The sequence below is a fragment of the Rhinatrema bivittatum genome, chromosome 7, assembly GCF_901001135.1.
Source record: "Rhinatrema bivittatum chromosome 7, aRhiBiv1.1, whole genome shotgun sequence".
NCBI lineage: Eukaryota > Metazoa > Chordata > Amphibia > Gymnophiona > Rhinatrematidae > Rhinatrema > Rhinatrema bivittatum.
In genome coordinates this window covers 44750669-44769928 of record NC_042621.1, presented here as the reverse complement: position 1 = coordinate 44769928, position 19260 = coordinate 44750669, and positions in this window count along the sequence as shown.

The window sequence follows — 19260 nt, the reverse complement described above, 5'->3', positions numbered from 1 at the left end:
CGTATTGATATATTCCCAGGATCTCGAGACACATCGGCAACACGTGCGGCAGGTTCTACGGAAACTCAGGGAGAACCGTCTATACGCTAAACTAGAGAAGTGCCAGTTCGAGCAAGAATCACTGCCCTTCCTCGGATATATTGTCTCCTCTACAGGCTTCCGCATGGATCCGGACAAGGTGAGCGCCATCAAGGGCTGGCCGCAACCATTGGGGGTGAAAGCGATTCAGCGGTTCTTAGGATTCGCGAATTTCTACCGCCAGTTTATCCCACATTACTCCAGCTTGGTAGCCCCTCTGACGGCCCTCACAAGGAAGGGCGCGGATGCACGAAACTGGTCTCCTGCTGCCACTCAGGCCTTCAGGGATCTCAAAGAGGCTTTCCTACAGGACACCTGTCTCCGGCACCCTGATCCTCAACGCCAATTTATAGTAGAGGTGGATGCTTCTGATGTCGCGGTAGGGGCGGTGTTGCTCCAAACCTCCCCAACCGGCAAGACCTGGCCCTGCTCATACTTCTCCCGCAAGTTTTCGCCCGCCGAGAAGAATTACGGGATTGGCGACAAGGAGCTGCTGGCCATAAAACTAGCTTTCGAGGAGTGGCGTCAGTGGTTGGAGGGAGCCCAACATCCCATCATCGTATATATCGACCACAAGAATCTGCAGTATTTGTCTCACGCCCAGAGGCTCAACCCCCGACAGGCCCGCTGGTCCCTCTTTTTTAGTCGGTTCGACTTCTCGCTTCACTACCGACCCGCAGCCAAGAATGTTCGGGCGGATGCCCTCTCCCGCACCACTGAGGTTGACGATGCAAGGGACATTTTGGATCCAGCTAAAGTGCTACTGGCAGCCACAGATGTAAGACCCGAGGGGAGGACGGTGGTTCCAGTTCGTTCACGGAAGAAGGTGCTGGCCTGGGCTCACGACTCCCTGACGGCTGGCCATCCTGGAATTTCTCGAACCCTTGAGTTACTCACAGAGTACTATTGGTGGCCCCGAGTAAAGGAGGATGTCCGGCACTACGTTCAGTCCTGCCCCACGTGTGCGCAGCAAAAACCGCCACCAGGCCGCCCGTGGGGGCTGCTCCAGCCGCTTCCTATTCCCACGGAGCCATGGTCCCACCTTTCCACAGACTTTGTAGTAGAGTTGCCCCCCTCTGAGGGGAAAACCGTAATTTGGGTCACCGTTGACCGGTTTTCAAAGATGGCTCATTTCGTTCCTCTCCCCAAGCTACCCACAGCCCCTGAGCTGGCCGATTTATTTGTCCAACATATCTTCCGATTACACGGGCTGCCCTCGCATATCGCTTCCGACCGAGGCCCTCAATTCACGGCCAAGTACTGGAGGGCATTATGCAAGAAATTTGGGATACAGTTGGACTTTACCACGGCCTTCCACCCCCAGGGTAACGGACAGGTGGAGCGGACCAACCGCTCTCTGAAAACCTTTCTTCGGGCCTTTGTAGGCGAACGCCAAGACAACTGGGTCTCTCTCATTCCCTGGGCGGAGTTTTCTTATAATCGCCACAAGCACTCCGCCACGCTACAGTCTCCCTTTCAGCTAGTTTATGGGAGGGTCCCTAGACCTCCGCTGCCATTACCTGTGCCGGTCACCTCACCGGCGGCGCAACTAATGGCCAGCCAACTCCATCGCCTTTGGCTCACCACTCAAGAGAAACTTCACAAAACCGCAGCCCGTTTCAAGGCATATGCAGATCGGTCCCGACGGCCTGCCCCGGTCCTCTTACCCGGGACGAGAGTATGGTTAAGTACTAAGCACATTCAACTACGGACGCCGTCCATGCGGTTGGCACCTCGCTACATTGGACCCTTTCCGGTGGCCGAACACATAGGGGCTGTATCCTATAGACTCCATCTGCCCTCTACTCTCAAGATCCATGATGTCTTCCACGTGTCCCTCCTCAAGCCGCTGGTACTCTCTCGATTCCGTCGTCCCCGCCGGAGCCCTCCGATGTTTCCTCGGAGCCCGAGGGTACCTACACGGTAAAAGACATATTGGATGTCCGGTGCCGGCGCCACCGCTGGGAGTACCTACTCTCCTGGGAGGGATATGGGCCGGAGGAGAATTCTTGGGAGCCTTCGTCCCACATCCTTGATAAGGACCTCCTTAGGCAGTTTCATCTCCAGCACCCAGACCGACCACGGCCCCCTGGGAGGGGGCGTAGGAGGGGGGGTACTGTTGCGGCCTCGGGTCGGCTCCGGCCGTGCCGCCTACCTTGGCGGTCCTGCGGGCCTTCCCTGTCCCCCTCCGGCCTCCGGGGACCCTTGCCGCGCCTCCCCCGACACTCTGCCGCTGCGGCTGGGCCTGCCCCCGCTTCTACCGCCGTGCCTCCGCTCCGACGGAGCAGCCGGCGTCTGGCCGCGGCTGACTCCGCCCCCTAGGTGCGCGCGCGCGGCTGGGGCTCTCATTTAAAGGGGCAGCGCAGGAAACCGGCAGGCCAGCCTTAGATGACGTCAGACGCCCTCAGGGTATTTAAACCCTGCATCCGGACTCCCTCAGGGCCTTGCAACGAGGTTCCCAGGTGCTTCTGCTTCCTGCTCCCAGTTGCTGTGTTCCTGCTCGTCTCCTGATTCTCTGGTTCTGACTCGGATTGGCTTTGGTGATTCTCTGGCTCTGACTCGGATTGGCTGACGGCATCCCTCTGGTATTCGACCCTGGCCTGGTGAGCGACGACCCCTTCTCCGAGGATCCTCCTAAGTCCCAGCGGCCGGGTCCCTACGGGCTCCTCCTGGGGGGACGCCGGCTTCCAGGGTGAATCGCCTAAGTCCCAGCGGCAGGACTCTTACGAGCTCCTCTCGGGGGAGTACCAGCTTCCAGGGTGAAGACCTCCTTCCACCAGGTCAGTCTTCTCTTCTCTTCATTTCTCTCTCGAGCCCTTGGTCGCATAGGGCCCTCTGTGCCTTCTTCTCCAAGCCATCCACGAGTCAGCTTCTGCCGCCTCCCGGTTGGGCCGCTGCTGCGAATCCTCACAGCACTCCACTCTCCGGTTCCGATCGGCCCAAGGGTCCACGAAGCTAACAGAGGCAGCACAAATCATTATTCAAAAGGGTTTGGATGCAGGAAAGCCTACGATGCTTTTGAAACATCCTCTAGAACAGCAGCATCCGGCATCAGTGCCAGAAGGTGGGCCTGGCTAAAGGCTTCTGATTTACGTCCTGAAGTCCAGGACAAATTAGTAGACCTTCCCTGTCAGGGAGATAATTTGTTTGGCACCAAAGTGCAGGATGCCGTCGCCCAACTTCGAGAGCATTCAGAGACACTAAAACAACTCTCTATGCTGCCTCATGACCCTGCAACCCACACAATTCGCAGACCACCACGTAGAGAGGCAAAACGTCCCTTCTATCAGCCAAAGAGATACTATCCTCCTGCTTCTAGGTCAAGACCTCCAAGGTCTCAACAAAGACCACAACAGAGACAACAACGGTCTGCGAGGCCCCAACCACCTCCTCAAACAGGATCTACCTCAGGCTTTTGAAATAAATTTCAGAGCACAAGGCCAATATCCCAATCCCTATGCCACCTTGCCAGTCGGAGGGAGAATATCCCATTTCTACAAGGCATGGACAACAATAACAACCGATCATTGGGTCCTGTCCATAATTCATCAAGGCTACCGCCTAGACTTTCCATCTCTCCCTCAGGAGTTTCCACCACAAAACTCCAATCTCAATCACATACCTCAATTACAAACAGAATTATCCGCTCTTCTGAAAGCAAAAGCTGTGGAACACGTTCCACACGCTCAGAAGGGCAGAGGATTCTATTCCCGGTATTTCCTCATTCCAAAGAAAACCGGAGGCCTACGTCCCATTCTAGATCTCAGAAATCTCAACAAATTCTTAAAAAAAGAAAAGTTCAGGATGGTTTCACTAGGCACCATGCTTCCACTCCTACAAAAGGGAGATTGGCTTTGTTCTCTGGATCTTCAAGATGCTTACACACACATTCCTATATTCCCACCTCATCGCAAGTATCTGCGATTCACAGTTGGACATCAGCATTTCCAATACCGAGTGTTACCATTCGGCCTGGCTTCAGCTCCCAGGGTATTCACCAAATGCCTGGCAGTGATAGCAGCACACTTACACAAGCAAGGTGTTCATGTTTTTCCTTATCTCGACGATTGGCTCATCAAAAGTCAATCACAACAAGGAGCAATAACTTCACTGAATTACACAATAGCTGTACTTCACAAACTGGGATTCCTCATCAATTATCAAAAATCCCACATGAACCCTTCTCATCTACTCCAATTCATAGGAGCAGAGTTAAACACAGACATTGCACAGGCTTTTCTACCAGAAGATCGTGCAGTCACACTGTCCCTGTTGGCGCACTCAATTTCCATGCAACAACAAGCGACAGCTCATCAGTTCCTTACCTTACTAGGCCATATGGCATCCACGGTTCATGTCACACCTATGGCACGACTCGCCATGAGGAGTAACCCAATGGACTCTACGATCGCAATGGATCCAAGCCATTCAGCTGTTACACTATCCAATACAAGTAACCCACCAACTTCGCTCATCACTACGATGGTGGACAACCAGGGACAATTTATGCAAAGGCCTTCCTTTTCAAAAACCAGTCCCTCAGGAAACATTAACTACGGATACATGCACCTTGGGTTGGGGAGCTCATATAAACTCTCTTCAAACTCAAGGAACTTGGACAAAACTCGAAGCCACATATCAGATCAATTTTCTGGAACGTCGAGCTATACGTTATGCGCTTCATGCGTTCAAGGACTGCCTTTCACACAAGACTGTTCTGATCCAAACAGACAATACAGTAACTGTGGTACATCAACAAACAGGGAGGTACGGGCTCGTATCTCCTTTGTCAAGAAGCTGCACAAATTTGGGACTGGGCCTTGAACCACTCAATGTTCCTACAGGCCACTTATCTAGCAGGAATTCAGAATGTGCTAGCGGACCGACTCAGTCGTAAATTCCAACCACATGAGTGGTCCCTGAATCCCTCAGTAGCCGCCAAGATATTCTAACGTTGGGGACAACCAACAACGGACCTCTTTACGTCACCTCTGAATTACAAAGTAGACAACTTCTGTTCTCTACACAAACAACACAACCAGCTTGCCAAGGATGCTTTTGCTCACCCTTGGAACTCAGGCCTGCTATATGCGTATCCTCCAATACCGCTTATAACGAAAACTCTAGTGAAGCTACAACAAGACAAGGGGGACCATGATACTCATAGCCCCATACTGGCCTCGACAAGTATGGTTTCCCACATTGCTAGACCTTTCAGTCAGGGATCCAATATGTCTGGGAATAGCTCCCAATCTCATAACTCAGGATCAGGGTCGGTTGCGCCATCCCAACCTTCAATCCCTATCCCTGACAGCATGGATGTTGAAAGCTTGATCCTGCAACCACTCAATCTTTCAATCAATGTATCTCAAGTGCTTATAGCTTCACGTAAACCTTCCACAAGAAAGAATTATTCTTTCAAATGGAAAAGATTCACTTTGTGGTGCAAACAAAACAATATTGATCCTTTCACTTGCCCCACTACTTCTCTTCTAGACTATTTTACCATCTTTCAGACTCCGGTCTTCAGACCTCATCAATCAGAGTACATTTGAGTGCAATCTCAGCTTATCATAACAAGATGGGAGATGCACCTATATCCACACAACCTCTTGTCAGTAGGTTTATGAGAGGTCTAACTCACCTAAAACCACCAATTTGGCCTCCAGTCACACAATGGGACCTGAATCTGGTTTTAACAGCATTAATGCGTTCTCCTTTTGAACCCATTCATTCTTGCGATCTCAAATTTCTCACATGGAAAACTATCTTCCTTATAGCCATCACGTCAGCTAGAAGGGTTAGTGAGTTACAAGCACTTGTCACGTATGAACCTTATACAATGTTTCTCCATTCCTTCCTAAGGTAGTTACAGAGTTCCACTTAAATCAAACCATAGTTCTACCCACATTCTTTCCACGGCCTCATTCTCACCAAGGAGAAAGAGCTTTGCACACTTTGGACTGCAAACGTGCATTGTCCTTTTATCTGAATCGCACTACGTCCCTCAGAAAATCCAATCAGCTTTTTGTCTCTTATGATCCAAATAAGCCAGGTAATGCAGTGGGTAAGTATACTATATCCAACTGGTTAGCAGATTGCATACAGTTTTGCTATGAAAAAGCAGGCCTTCCTCTCCAAGGGCGAGTAAAGGCACATTCAGTGAGAGCAATGTCAACTTCGGTAGCACATTTTCGTTCAGTGCCAATCATTGACATTTGTAAAGCAGCAACATGGAGTTCTCTTCACACCTTTGCAGCTCATTACTGTCTAGATAAACAAGGATGACAAGATTCAGCCTATGGACAATCTGTCTTACAGAACTTGTTTCCAGCTTGATCCCAACTCCTTCTACAACCAACATGCTGTGATCTTCGGCTGCTTCATTTCCTCAACAACGCATCACTGCTAACTACATGGACAATGACTCAGCCTCTAGCTTGCTAATCACCCATCTGTGAGGACTAGCATCCTGCTTGTCCTGGGATAAAGCAAAATTGCTTACCTTGTAATAGGTGTTATCCCAGGACAGCAGGATGTAGTCCTCACAGAACCCACCCGCCACCCCGCAGAGTTGAGCCTTTAGATTTTATTATTTTATTTCTGCTAACGCTTATTGCTACAAACGAGACTGAAGTGAGACCCCTGTGGCAGGGAATATCATGGCATGCCGGGCATGCTCAGTAGCCCCAGGCTGCCAGTTAAAAGCTTCTAGAAACTTTGCCAGAAGTTTTCCCGCATTAGGGCTCCGTGAGTGACGTCACCCATATGTGAGGACTACATCCTGCTGTCCTGGGATAACACCTATTACAAGGTAAGCAATTTTGCTATCCTTTCATTGCCTTCCAGGAAGGCTCCCATGCCCTCGGATGTGACAGTGGAGGAAGACACACAGTTCTAAGTGGAGAAAATCTTGGATTCCCTCAAGAGGCATAATAAGAACCTCATCACCTGGATACATTTTGGCCCAGAACAGAACTTGTGAGAGTCTGCCACCAACCTCAAGGCTCCGCAGCTAGTAAAGGAATTCCATAGACGATTTCCCTCCAAGCCCAAGCCTCTGATCTTGAGGAGGGAGCTTAGAAGGGGGATTATTGCTATGTTTTCCAGCTCGCGGGCTGCCCCCACAAGCCAGCTCACTCACCTCTCGATGCCTGGTCCTGAAGCCTCATCGCTCTGAGTAGCCCTAAAACACAGCCAGTCCAAACAGCCAGAGATACCAATGCCACCAACCACCAGGGCCTCCTCTAGGCATGCACCAACACGATGGGAATGGTGCTGGCCGGTGCCTCGAGATGACATCACACAATCAGATATTTAAACCCGGCTGAGCAATGCACCAGTGCCTTAACAACGGGTCAACTCTCATGAGAGTGTGAATTGCTGCGTCTTTCCATATGACACTTATGGAATCACACATTATCTTTAGCAACCCTCTGCTTAAAAATAATAAACTCCTGGTTAACACATAACTGACTCACCATTAATGCAGCTAAAACCGAAATTATACATCTACTATTCCAAGCTCTTCCTGTTCTCCACCAAAAGAGCTACTTTGAAAACTTCTCCATTCCCAAACATATACAAGTTTGCAATCTAGGAGTTATTGACTCCAAATTATCCATGTCTGCCAATATCTCAGCTGTTACAAAAACTTCATTTTATAAAATTCACTTACTCAAAAAACTCAAACCCCTCCTTTTCCCTAATGATTTTCGACCTGTTCTCCAAGCCCTAATCCTGACTGGACTTGACTATTGTAACTCGCTATACTTAGGCTTACCTGATTACTCTATACAACCTCTTCAATTGATCCAAAATTGTACAGCTTGACTTCTCACCAACACTCCTTGCAAAGCTCATATTACCCCAATTCTAAAACTACATTGGTTGTCCATTCATCAATGCATTCAATATAAAATTCTAATGATCGTTCCCTCCCTAATCTACAGTGCTTCCTCAGTCTGGTTATGTTCCTTATTACATCTCTACCAACCTCCTCGTCACCTACGCTCAGCAGATAAAAACTACTTTCAAAGTCCAATTGTTAAAACTACTAGACTAGACTTAACCCGCAATTGTGCCTTTTCAGTTGCAGGTCCCAGATTATGGAACTCGCTACCCAACTTCATCCGTCAATACACCACCAAACGTGAATTTAAAAAAGCCATAAAAACCTACCTATTCTCAGCCTTTCCGGACTCACAAACTTAAACCCCCACCCCCTTCTCAACTCCCTGGTGATATACCATCCTTCCCATTCCCTTCATATCTACAAGCTATCATCTTAATTGTATTTTTATTGTTGTTTTATATCTTTTACTTTGTTTTATTCAAATTATGTATGTTTTAAACTGTAAAGTGCTTAGATCTACTATAGTCTGTTGTCACGCGTCCTCTGGCTGATAGTGTTACGTAAGGGCGTTTAGTGTGCCCTTGGGCCTCAGCCCGACCCCAGACGGATCCAGGACCGAACCGAGGGTTGACGGCGTGTTCCAGCATGGCTGACGGTCTTACCCTCTGCCAGGCCTGCAAGCTCCCAAGGCCAACAACAGGATGATGTTGGAATGTGAATGGTGCTCCGACCATTCCGAGCCCTTTCGGACCTGCCGCTTGGATCGGCATGGAGCAGCAGGCCTGGCCTGAGGTCGAGGGCAGACGGAGGCCTTGACACGAAGACATGACACCAAGGTTGATGCGACGGCATCATAGACGAGGGTTAAAGCGAAGACATGACACCAGGGCTGATGCAACAGCATCAGAGACGAGGAACTTGACGAAGTCCAGACGAGACGAGAAGCTGGGAAGGAAGACATTGGCACTGTCTCTCAGGGCGCCCTACACAGCCCACCTTCACGGGCGGACCCAATGGGCTGGTCACGGACCACCCTGTCCCACTGCGCGCCCTACACAGCCCGAGGAGGCTGGTCACGGACCACGCTGAGAACAGGATGAGCGCAGGGAAGAATCCAGTCAAAGTGGGACTCCGACAACGAAGCCAGATGTTGCCCGAAGCACCACAAAGACTGGCAGGACATGACGGCTCAGGAGCACAGGACACCAGTCCACCTGCAGGCACTCCACGCTCGGGAAAGACGTCATCTGAGTGAGCATGGCCTGACAGGTACCAGAAGGCTCAGGAGTGCTGAAGCAAACACCAAGAAGGGCAGGACACCAAGGAAGCTGGGACATCAGGAAGTAGAAGATCAAGATGAGACACCTGGACGGGGACCTCAGGCAATGAAGACATGATTCAAGACACAGACAAGACGAGGAGCTCCACGAAGAAGACAAAGGCCTGTCGGAGCATTGGACAGCACGAGCTTCCAGAGACGAAGTAACTCCGATGCAAGGCAAGGCTGACTGGAAGTTGAAGTCCTTTTATAGGGCTGCAGACCGGCGACTCCCTGGGAGGAGTTTGGATGGCCCACACCTAGCTGGCCCTATAACTACGGAGGAGTGCTGCGGGCCGGCCCCTAGGGAAAGGGGCGTGGCTCAAACCAGGAAGTCCATGCAGACACAAGCAAGCCTCAGGCAGGCCCCAAGAACATTGAGGCCTCCCAGGCCCTGGAGCAAATCCTGGATAGTTCGTAGGCGAGACCCCGGCTTCGGAGCGGCCTCCAGGAAGAGGTAAGGAGCCTCCTGTAGCACCGCTACAGGAGGGTTCCTAACAGATAGACTCCAAATCTCCGTCTTTCAGAGGTTCAGTCTGTTAGTTGGCTCTCTTGGACACTTGGAAACTCAAGTAGAAACAATTTACGGATTTCCCCCCAAGTCCCCAGACAGGATTTGAACCGTCATGGATCTGGGTGCAAGGCAGATGCCTTCCCTGTTGAGCCAGCCAGCCCAACCAGCAAAGGTTGGCTTCCACAAGTTTGCCTTTATATCCTTTAACTTGGGTTTTTCCCAGTCACAGAAAACATCCAATTAATGTTCCATGTATTGTCATAAAGTTCAAAAGTCTGGCCCCATGGGCCTAACTGCCACCTCCCACTGTATCTCCAGGATATTCCACTTGTCCCTTCAGATACAACCACCCGCCGGCAGACTCTCAAAACATTACCTTTTTAGGCACGTAAATCCAGATAGTTAAAGTCTTTATCCACCAGCTCACCTTCCTGAAAGTCATGCCAGCCATCCATCTTCCATTTAAGCAGGAGCACCAAAGTTCCAGTCCTTTAGGGTAGCACAGTCCTTCTCCTTCAGTCCCAGGCAGGAGACTGAAACTGCTGGGATAGGGAGTCTCTCTTATACTCAGCAGACTCCTCCTCCTCTGCTAGACGATTGGCTCGGAAAGACCCATCCTCAATTTGGCCCTCCCCTTGAAGCCAGGGATTGGTCTCTAAAGCTCCACCCTTAACCTTCCTCACCTGTGATTCCTCTGTCTCTGTAGCATCCGGGAGAAGGAACCAGGGTACTTCCCTGTCTCGGTGTCACTGTGTTTTCCTCCCCCCCCCCCCCCCCCCTCAGATTTTTTGTTCCAGGGTTTTTAACTGACCTCTCAGAGTTGGGACGTAGACCCTGTCACATTTTTGTAGGCGGTACACAAACATTTTTTTTAAATAAATACATAAAAATAAATAGCCTTGCCCTTATCAGCCTCATCCAGCCTTACCTCTGTCTTCAGCCTTGCCTTGGATTCCTGCCTTCTCTTCTTTTGTCTTCTTTCAGCCTGCCTACCCTCGGACTGATTTTCAAAACTGACCATAGCTCGTGACCTCACCATTCTTGCTTTCTGCCTGCCTCGACCTCAGCCTGACTTCGGATCCACTCTTCAGCGTACACCTCAGAAACTACCACCTAAGACCTTCCAACCCCTGGAAGCCAAAGGCTCAACCCGAGGGAAAAAAGGCTGATAAAGTGAATCTCCAGCTCATTCTCTACACTATCTACTCTGCTAGTTGGCAGTGAGGACCTACAAGGCCTTCCCTGTAGGTTACGTCAACCTCACCTCAACACAAGGGTCCACAATCCTAACAGCCAGTAAGGAGCATAGGTGCAGGTGGGCCTGGGCAGTGCTCGGCAGGATCCTCCAAGTAGCCACAGGATTAATCCTGAGTGTTAGGTGTGGCACTGAGGCATTACATGACATCCACAAAACAACTTTTTGGAAAATGGCACTGCAACACCATGGTTAAAATCCCTCCTTACCAGTATCTCCACATGTATTGCCACTGTGGAAGAACCATCAGTCATATCTATTCTCCAAAAGAACTTAAAAGAACTTCCCCAGTCTACACACACTGTCATACACAGACACATGAGTAAACAGTCATACAAAAATGCTCAAGCCCAATTCACCATTGAGTCCATTTGGCCAAAATGAATCCAAATGTGAAATCCAGTATTGTTCTATCTGGTGTAACCTTTATGCTCAGTCACCCCCATGTCAGTCTTCTTCGACATGATCTTTTACGAGACAGGCTACAAAAATGTGCCCAGCTTTCAGAAAGTGCTTCACCACTACTGCCACAATCTTCTCTGAATTAAGATAAATGCAATGTTCAACAAGTCTGGTCTTTAATGTTCGTTTCATTTTCCCCATGTTACATAAAAAAACATAGGCATTGACATATATATGCTACATATATAGACTTATGTGTGATGATGTCTCAAATGAAATCTCTATCGCTGATGTTCCTATTCCAAGACAATGCAAATTTAGGGTAGTATATATGTCTGTATAATCTGATGCTAATCACCTGGACCAGATGGTATACATTCCAGAGTTCTGAAAGAACTGAGAAATGAAATTGCGGACCTGCTATTGGAAATTTGTAAACTGTTAGTAACATCATCTATGGTACCTGAACACTGGAAGGTTGCCAATGTAACACCAATTTTTAAAAAGGGATCAAGTGGTAAACCAGGAAACTACACACCAGTGAGTCTGACATCTGTGCCAGGCAAAATGGTAGAAACTATCATAAAGAACAAAATTGTTGAACATAATGGGACAAAGCCAACATGGATTTAACCAAGGGAAGTCTTGCCTCACAAAGTTGTTACATTTTTTTTGAGGGCGTAAATAATCATGGATTAAGGTGAGCCAGTTGATATAGTGTATCTGGATTTCCAGAATGCATTTGACAAAGTCCTTCATGAGAGACTTCTTAGGAAATTAAAAAGCCATGGGATGGGGGCAGTGTCCTACTGTGGATTGCCAACTGGATAAAAGATAGAAAACATAGAGAAGGTCTAAGTGGTAAATTTTCCCAATAGAAAAAGGTGAATAGTGGAGTGCCCCAGGGATCTGTTCTGGGCCCACTGCTTTTTAATATATTTGTAAATGACTTGGAAATGGCAACAGCAAGTGAGGTGATCAAATTTGACGATGACATAAAATTATTCAAAATTGTTAAATCACAAGAGGATTGTGGGAACTTGCAAGAGGACATTGCAAAACTGGGAGACTGAGCATGCAAATGGAAAATGAAATTTAATGTGGACAAGTGCAAAGTGATGCACTTAAGAAGAGTAACCCAAATTATAGATACACAATGCAAGGTTCCACATTAGGAGTCACCAATCAGGAAAATGATCTAGGTGTCATTGTTGAAAATACGATGAAATATTCTGCTCAGTGTGCAGCAGCAGCCAAGAAAGCAAATAGAATGCTAGGGATTATTAGGAAAGGAATGGAGAATAAAACAGAGAATATCATAATGCCTCTGGTTTGCTCCATGGTGCAACCTCATCTTGAGTATTGTGTGCCATTCTGGTCAGTACATCTCAAAAAAGATATAGCAGAATTAGAAACATAGAAATGACGGCCGAAGAAGACCAAACGGCCCATCCAGTCTGCCCAGCAAGCTTTCGCACTTTTTTTTCTCTCACATACTTGTTATGCAGTGGACCCTTTACCCGGAGAGAGAGACACCCACCTGAGGAACCAGGTGCCTTACGCCTCCGGAAGGTGGAAGTCCTGGTACTGCAACCCCTCAGTACCCTTCGCTGGGCCTCAGCAGAACAGGGTACAGGCCGGAGACTATCAGATAAAATGTCCAAGTTCCAGGCAGGGGTCAGGAGCAGTGTACCAAAAAGGCAGCGTGAAGTCCAATCCGGATTCAGGGCAGGCAGTGAACAAGGCGAGGTCGGGGTCCAATCCAAGGTTCAGGCAGGTGGCAGGCAAGGCAAAGTTAAAGTCCAATCCGAGGTCCAGGCAGGCGGCAGGCAAGGCAAAGTAAGTCCAATCCGAGGTCCAGGCAGGCGGCAGGCAAGGCAAAGTTAAAGTCCAATCCGAGGTCCAGGCAGGCGGCAGGCAAGGCAAAGTTAAAGTCCAATCCGAGGTCCAGGCAGGCGGCAGGCAAGGCAGGGTCAGTATACAGTCTGAGGTCCAGGCAGGCGGCAGGCAAGGCAGGGTCAGTAACAGTCCGAGGTTCAGGCAGGCGGCAGGCAAGGCAAAACAGGAACAAGGCAGGAGTCAGCAGGAAACCAGACAGCACAGACACAGCAACGCACTAGACCTGTTGTGAAGGCATCTGTGTCTTCACGGAGAGAGTTTAAATCTCCCTCACCGCTGACGTCCATTTCCGGGGCCGACCTCGTCTTCGCGGCCCGGCCCCTTTAAGGGGCGGGGCCAGCCGCGGCTCTCCCGATGCTGTCTTCTGACAGCAGGACGCCATCACGCTGCGGCCCGCGCTCCGCCGACCCCCGGAAGAGGAATCCCGTCCAGCTTGCGGGGAAAAGGTAGGGAGGCCCGATCGCATGCGATCGCGATCGGGCCTCACAACAGTACCCCCCTTCTTACACCCCCTCCTGGACGGACCTGGCTTTTCTGGATGTGCAAGACGAAATTGATGGAGTAGTGTTTTATCCAATATATTGACAGCTGGTTCCCACGAGTTCTCCTCTGGACCGAACCCTTCCCAAGCGATCAAATACTCCCATCGCCTATGATGGCGACGGATGTCCAGAATCTCCCGAACTTGATAGATGGTGTCTTCTTCAGAAACAACAGTGGAAGGTGGAGGTGGTGGTTCATGAAAGGGGAAAGAGATCAGAGGTTTGAGCAGCGACACATGGAAATAATTGTGGATCCGGAGAGTAGATGGGAGCCGTAGTCTGTAAGTTACGGGACCCAGGCGTCTGCAGATGAAGAACGGTCCGATGTACCGAGGAGCAAGGAGCATGGACGGAACCCGTAGACGTAAATGACGAGTAGACAGCCAAACTCGATCTCCCGAATTGAACTGTGGAGCAGGTCTACGATGTCTGTCAGCCATACGTTTGGCCGCTTCAGCCGCTCTATGAAGCCGGGCATTGGTGGTCTCCCAAAGCTCATGGAGTTGCTGCGCCGAGAATTGAGCAGCCGGGGAATCCACAGAAAGCGGTAGAGGTAGCGGGGGTCGTGGCTGTCTTCCAAAAACGACTTGAAACGGTGATTGTCCAGTGGCTGAGTGTATATGGGAATTATGGGAAAATTCCGCCCAAGGTAGAAGGAGGGCCCAGTCATCTTGGCGATGATTCACAAAAAGACGTAAAAACAATTTTAGTCCTCTGTTAACCCGCTCCGCCTGGCCATTGCCTTGCGGGTGAAATGCAGTCGTGAAGTCCAGTTGGACGCCAAACTTCTTGCAAAGTCCATTCCAATATTTAGCCTTAAATTGAGGTCCCCTGTCCGAGGTAATGTGGAGTGGAAGTCCAGGAGACGGAAAATATGCGTCGAAAATAGGTCCGCCAGTTCAGGAGCAGAGGGCAACTTGGGTAAGGGCACAAAATGGGCCATCTTAGAGAACCGATCGACAACCACCCATACTACCTGGTTCCCACCAGATAGTGGAAGGTCCACAACAAAATCCGTAGAGATATGCGTCCAAGGTTCTCGAGGAGGTGGAAGGGGCTGGAGGAGGCCCCAGGGTCGACCAGGTAAAGGCTTCTGCTGAACGCATTTCGGGCAAGAAGAAACATATGCTTGTACAACTTTCTTCATCTGCGGCCACCAGTAGTAACGTGATAGAAGTTCCCAAGTTCTTGTTCTTCCGGGATGTCCTGCGGACAGTGAATCATGTGCCCATGAAAGCACCTTCGGACGAAGCCTGAGGGGGACAACCGTCTTACCAGGGGGTATCGTCTCGGTAACCGCAAGCATCAGCTTGGCAGGGTCGATGATGTAATTAAGAGTCTCAGGAGAATCTTCAGTCTCATAGGATCTAGAAACAGCATCAGCCCGACCATTCTTGGTAGCGGGACGGTATTTGAGTATGAAGTCAAACCGTGAAAAAAATAATGACCAGCGGGCTTGTCGAGGATTGAGCCTTGTTAAGATACTCCAAATTCTTGTGGTCCGTATAGACTGTGATGGTATGTTGGGCCCCTTCCAGCCATTGCCTCCATTCTTCCAAGGCCATCTTGATGGCCAACAATTCCTTGTCGCCAATACCGTAGTTTTTCTCGGCAGGTGAGAATGTTTTAGAGAAGAAGGAACAGGGGAGTAATGCCCCACGGACCAAATGCTGACTGAGGACCACACCGACAGCTATTTCAGAAGCGTCCACCTCCACAATGAAAGGTCGGTTGGGGTCTGGGTGATGAAGGCAAGATTCCTGAAGAAAAGCGAGTTTGCTATAATGTGTGAATAATGTGGAATAAAATTCCGGTAGAAATGAGCAAAACCCAGAAATTGCTGGATGGCCCGAAGTCCCTGAATACAAGCCACCTTCTCTGGATCCATCAGAAATCCCGTGGTGGATACAATAAACCCTAAGAAGGGTATCAACTGTCTTTCGAAGAGGCACTTCTCCAGCTTCACGAACAATTGGTTCTCTCTTAATCGCTGGAGGACCTGTCTAACGTCCTTACGATGGGTAGCCAGATCCTTAGAATAAATAAGGATGTCGTCCAAATAAATAATCACCTGTTTATATAACATATCCCGAAATACCTCATTCATAAGGTTCTGGAAGACGGCAGGTGCATTGCATAATCCAAATGGCATTACTAGATATTCGTAGTGACCGTTACGAGTGTTAAAGGCGGTCTTCCATTCGTCCCCTGGTTTGATTCGAACCAAATTATATGCTCCCCGAAAGTCCAGTTTCGAGAGAACTTTAGCATCGTGTAATTGGTCTAGTAATTCAGGTATCAGAGGAAGGGGGTAACGATCCTTGCGAGTAATGGCGTTAAGACCCCTGTAGTCAATACATGGTCTTAACGACCCGTCTTTCTTGGGTACGAAGAAAAACCCCGCCCCTGCCGGGGATGTGGAAGGACAGATGAATCCCCGTGCGAGGTTCTCCTGGATATAATCCGACATGGCCTGAGATTCTGGGCCCGAAAGTGGGTAAATCCGCCCCCTAGGAGGAATGGCGTCAGGGAGTAAATTGATTGCACAATCGAATCTTCGATGACAGGGTAGGATCTCCGCTTTCTCTTTAGAAAAAACGTCCATGAAATCGGAGTATTGGGGTGGTATAGCAATTTTAGTGGCAGTAATCGGAATGGCATATTGATGTGTCCATTGAATACAAGTCCAATGGCAGTCTGGGCCCCATGCCGCAATTTGGAGAGTTCTCCAATCAGTGGTAGGAGAATGTCGTTGTAACCAGGGCAGACCCAGTACCACTGGGTGGATGGCTTTTTCCAAGACGAGAAAGGTAATTTCTTCATGGTGCAATACTCCTGTGGAGAGGAGTATAGGTGCAGTGCAGGAGGTAATCCGCCCCGGGAGGTTCTCCCCACGAATGGACGAAACAAATAATGGTGTCTCCTGAGGGAGTGTCGGAATCTGTAATTGATGGACCAGTTCCGCCAAGATGAAATTTCCCCCGGCACCGGAATCAACCAGGGCCTGGGTGGAGAAAGGCCCCGCATCACCTCGAAGAGTCACAGGTACTACAAATTGTGTTGCGATTCCGGGCTGCCCCCGGAATCTTCCCCTACCTCGTCGGCGCTCCGCTCGGGCCCCGCGCGCCCCGGGCCTCCAGGGACCTCGGCCGCCGCGGGCCCGGCGTCTCCCCACCTCGCCCGGGCCTGCAGACGCTTCCCCTGCTGCCTCCTTGCCGCGCCGGAGCAGCCGGCGTCTCGCGGCGATAAGCCCCGCCCCTTAGACGCGCGCGCGCGTCCCGGGTCTATATTTAAAGTGACCAGCGCGGGAATATTCGGGGACGCCTCCTGGTGATGTCAGACGCTGCAGGGTACTTAAACCCTGCAGCTGGGCCTAGTCTTGGCCTTGCAACAAGGTTCCCAGGCTTGTTCCTGCCTTCTGTTGCTGCGTTTGGACTGTCTTGTCTCCTTTGGGCTTCGGACTCGGATTGGCTGACGTATCTTCTTGGCTCCTGACCCCGGACTGGTATTTGGTATCTTCTGGCTTCTGACCCCGGACCGGCTTTCGTTGACCCCCTGGCTTCTGACCCCGGACTGGCTTGCGTTGATTCTCTGGCTCCTGACCTCGGACTGGCTGACAGCGATCCTTTGGTTCCTGATTCTGGACTGGCGAGCAACGACCCTTCGGCACTCAACCTTGGACCACAGCTGACCAGGCCCCCGCGGGCCCTCCTAAGTCCCAGCGGCCGGGGTCCCTACGGGCTCCTCCTGGGGGGACTCCGGCTTCCAGGGTGAATCTCCTAAGTCCCAGCAGCCGAACTCCTACGAGCTCCTCTCGGGGGAGGATCGGCTTCCAGGGCGAAGGTTTCCTCGACACAGTGCCAGCGCTTTCATCACCTCTGCCCTCGCCAGAGCTCTTGGTCGCATAGGGCTCCCAGAGTTCCACCTTCGGCCAGCCACTAGTCTCTCCTCTCCGCCGCCCGGTCGGGGTCGCTGCTGCAAACACCTACAGCAGCTCCTCTTCAGGCTCCGATCGGCCCAAGGGTCCACGAACTTAACAGATTGCAAGGCCATGGACCCGGCGGACCTTGCCGGTCTAAAGGCCATTCCGGGCATAGCCCAGAAACTGCAGCAACAGCAGTCCTGCCTGGATACATTGATGTCTGCCGTACAACGACTGGCGGATCGCGTGGATGGGGCCTCCGCAGCTCACCCCGCAGCCTCCACGTCTCAGGCCAACCCGGCTTTCCCCGTTCCGGTACAGATGCCAGCACCCCCGAGGTACTCGGGGAATCCGAAGGCGTGTCGGGGATTCCTTAATCAGTGTTACATTCGTTTTGACCTCCTACCGGCGCAATTCACCACGGATCGGGCAAAAACGACCTACATCATTTCCCTTCTGGATGGGAAACCTTTGACTTGGGCTTCCTCCCTGTGGGAGCGCCAAGACTCCCGCTTGAATAGTCTCGTGCAGTTTGTCAAAGCATTTCGGAGGATTTTTGACGAGCCATCCCGGGCCTCCACCGCTGCCTCAGAGCTTCTTCAGTTGAAGCAGGGTAATCGCCCCCTAGAAGAATTTGCGATGGAATTCCAGACTCTGGCCACCGAGTTGGCCTGGGGCGAAGATAGTTTGCAGGGGATTTTCCTGGAGGGTCTCTCTCCTCGGCTCCAGGATGAACTTGCGGCCCGGGACCTTCCGGACGATTTACAGGAACTCATCGAGTTGGCTGGACGCGTGGACCGGCGTATTCAGCGTCGGTTCCGAGAACGAAGGTCCACCCAGGGGTCGTCCGCCCGTCGAACCACGCCTCCTCGGATTCGGGCCTCACCGTCCACGGCGGCTGCCCCTCCGCCCGAAGAACCCATGCAGTTGGGACGGGGTCCACTTTCGGCCGAGGAACGAAGATATCGACGTTCACAGGGACTTTGCCTCTACTGCGGTGGTAAGGGGCATTTTCTGGCTCGTTGCACTGAGCGTCCGGGAAACGCCAGAACCTAGAGCCAAGGGGGGAGGTGACTCTAGGCAGTATCTCTCCAGACTCCCCATTCACAGTTCCCGCTAAACTCTCTCTCCCGGGAGGAGGGCTCGACACCCTGGCTCTACTAGACTCTGGCTCTGGAGGGAACTTTATTCTCCGGGACCTGGTGCAACAATTTCACCTTAAAGTCGTGCCTCAGGAACCCCCGTTGCGAGTATCATCAATCCAAGGGGTTCCCCTTCCGGGGGCCATTACCACTCGCACGAGCCCCCTCCGGCTACAGGTCGGCCTCCTCCATACGGAGGAGATCTCATTCCTCATCTTAGAGAGATCCATTCACCCGCTCATCCTCGGACTGCCCTGGCTAAGAAAACATTCGCCGGTAATCGACTGGCACACGCTTCAGATCTCGTCCTGGGGACCCGCCTGCTTCCACAGT